The following is a 2,335-nucleotide window of genomic DNA, read 5'->3' as shown; positions in this document are numbered from 1 at the left end:
TCGCTTGACCCCTCTTCCTCCTCCCTAGATGAGTGGACCCTATCTCTCCTGTTGCAGCCATCAGCGCTCTTCCTTCTGTGGGGATTCCAGCCACAGAGGTAGAGGAAGAGAAAGCTGGATGGAGAAGGGGAAGGAAGAGACCTCATCCAGGCCAGGCGCAGGGCCAGAGCAAGCAGCCCTCAGCCATGATCACTGGGGATTGGCAGCTGCTTTAGCCCCACAGGTGCAAGGATGTGCCAGGCCACCCGCAGAAGCCGGGTGGAGGTGGCTGTGGGGAAAGGTCCTGCCGGGCTTCCTGGGTTGCAGGGCTGTAGGAAGCCCTGGGCTCCATGCTAGGGCTGAATGGCTCATTCTCTCTGAAAACAAATGCTGGCCTTGTTTGCAGGTTTGTTTGTGTCTTTTGCTTCTCCCAGGCGCTTTCTGTTCTCCTCCCCCAGGCTCAGCCTCAGGCAGGCTGAGCCCAAGCTTCCAGAATTTCTGGAGTTTGCTCCGAAACTCAAGCCAAGAGCAGAGAGCCCCTGGGAGCCCAAGGAGAAGAATGGGGTTCTGCCTTTCCAAGTGCACACTGGCCTCTGCTTCCACAGTGCCTAGGTTTGGCACTGCTGCAGAAACCGACCCATGCTCCCCATATTCAACAGTGAATACTCCATTTCAGTGGAGTGTTCAATAATGACAAGGGTGATTAAATAAAAAAAAAGGGGGGGGGGCTCTGTGTGAGATGATTGCCTGCCTGATGTCTGTAAATGCAGCTGGATCTGAGTAAAGTTAAGTCAGGTCCATCAACTGCACTGACATTCAGATACTTTCACCTTCCAGTCTGAAGCTAATCCATGGTAAACTTCTCACTAAGAAGAGCTTAGAAAAGGAAAACCTGTCTGCAGAGGAGGGGACAACACTCAGGGAGGCCAGGTACCATGCTGGGCTTCATGGGTAATCCTTGTGCCCAAATTCTGAACCCCCAAATCACCAAGAGACTCATTGTGGTGCAAAAACAAAGAGTCTTTTATTGTTTAACGAGTTAACTGCATTAACTCCGACCCTTCATCCATTCATCATGATGGGTGGTGTGAGTCAGACCTGGGAGGGTGATATATTGGGTAGAGCAAGGGGAGTGTCTAGGGGGTCTGTAACAGTCTCAGGATTGGTGCACTTCTGGGCTTGGACGGCCTGTCCTGTGTTGATTGGTCAACTGGATGCTATGGCCTATAGGCCCTCCCAGGGCAGTTGCTATGCTTTGTACATCAATGTTATGACACTTTTTTTCTTTTATTCATTTATATTTTTTATTCTTTAATTACTACTCATATTTACATATCCATCCCCCCATTCCCTCGCCCTCCCATCCTCCCCCACAGCCACCCCCACAACTCACCCCCCAAATCCTCCCTAGGGATAGTGGGGCCCCTAAAAGTCTGTCAAATCGTTTGGGGTAGGGCCTAGGCCCTCCTTGCTGTATCTGTGCTACAATAGTACACTCCATAGGGAATGGGCTTGTTAGGACACTTTTCTCGTAAAGCATGTCCAGAGCCCGCCAGCTAACATCTGACTGGTTCCTTGCCTCGTAGAGAGTATCTGACTTCCTAGTGACTTGGGCAGCTCCCCCAAGGTAAGGCAAGTATGTGTGCCGAGTCATGGGCCTTGTCAGGTGTTTCTGCGTCAGATGATGTTCACCTGATCAGGAAGTTGTAGAAGGTATAGTCTTGGTATCCCTTCTCTCTTTCTGTTATTTTAGCCCCTCCCAGTCTGGAATAGAGAACCGCACAATCAGGATTCCAGGGCTGTCATGTCCCCTGGGAAACCTAGGGCAACCACACAGTGTAGATACATTTCTAAAGGGGAAGTGGCTGATATCCCTCCCGGAGGGACTGACGACTGTGGTGTTGTACCAAAGACAACATGGGGCATCATTTCACATGGTACAGAAACGAGCTTGGCTCAGGATGTGCATTAAAAACTTGATTCTTTTTTTTTTTCATTTTTTTAAAGATTTTTATTTATTATGTGTATACAGTGTTCTGCTGGCATGTACCTCTGTCTGCCGGAAATGGGCACCAGATCTCATAACGGATGGCTGTGAGCCACCATGTGGTTGCTGGGAATTAAACTCAGGACCTCTGGAAGAGCAGCCAGTGCTCTTAACCTCTGAGCCACCTCTCCAGCCCCCGCCCCCATTTTTTTCATTTTTATAAGTCTTCCTTGAGTAGAGTTTTAAAACTGTGAAGCAACATCTTCTTACGCAGCTAGAAGTTGGTTGAGATATGAAATGTCCCCAAAGGCTCATGTGTGAGAACTTGGTCCCCAGTTGGTGGCGGTGTTTGAGGAAGTCATGAAACTT

The sequence above is a fragment of the Cricetulus griseus genome, chromosome 10 (assembly GCF_003668045.3).
Source record: "Cricetulus griseus strain 17A/GY chromosome 10, alternate assembly CriGri-PICRH-1.0, whole genome shotgun sequence".
In the NCBI taxonomy this organism is placed as follows: Eukaryota; Metazoa; Chordata; class Mammalia; order Rodentia; family Cricetidae; genus Cricetulus; species Cricetulus griseus.
The sequence above is the reverse complement of the archived record's forward strand: the minus strand, read 5'-3'. Positions refer to the sequence as shown.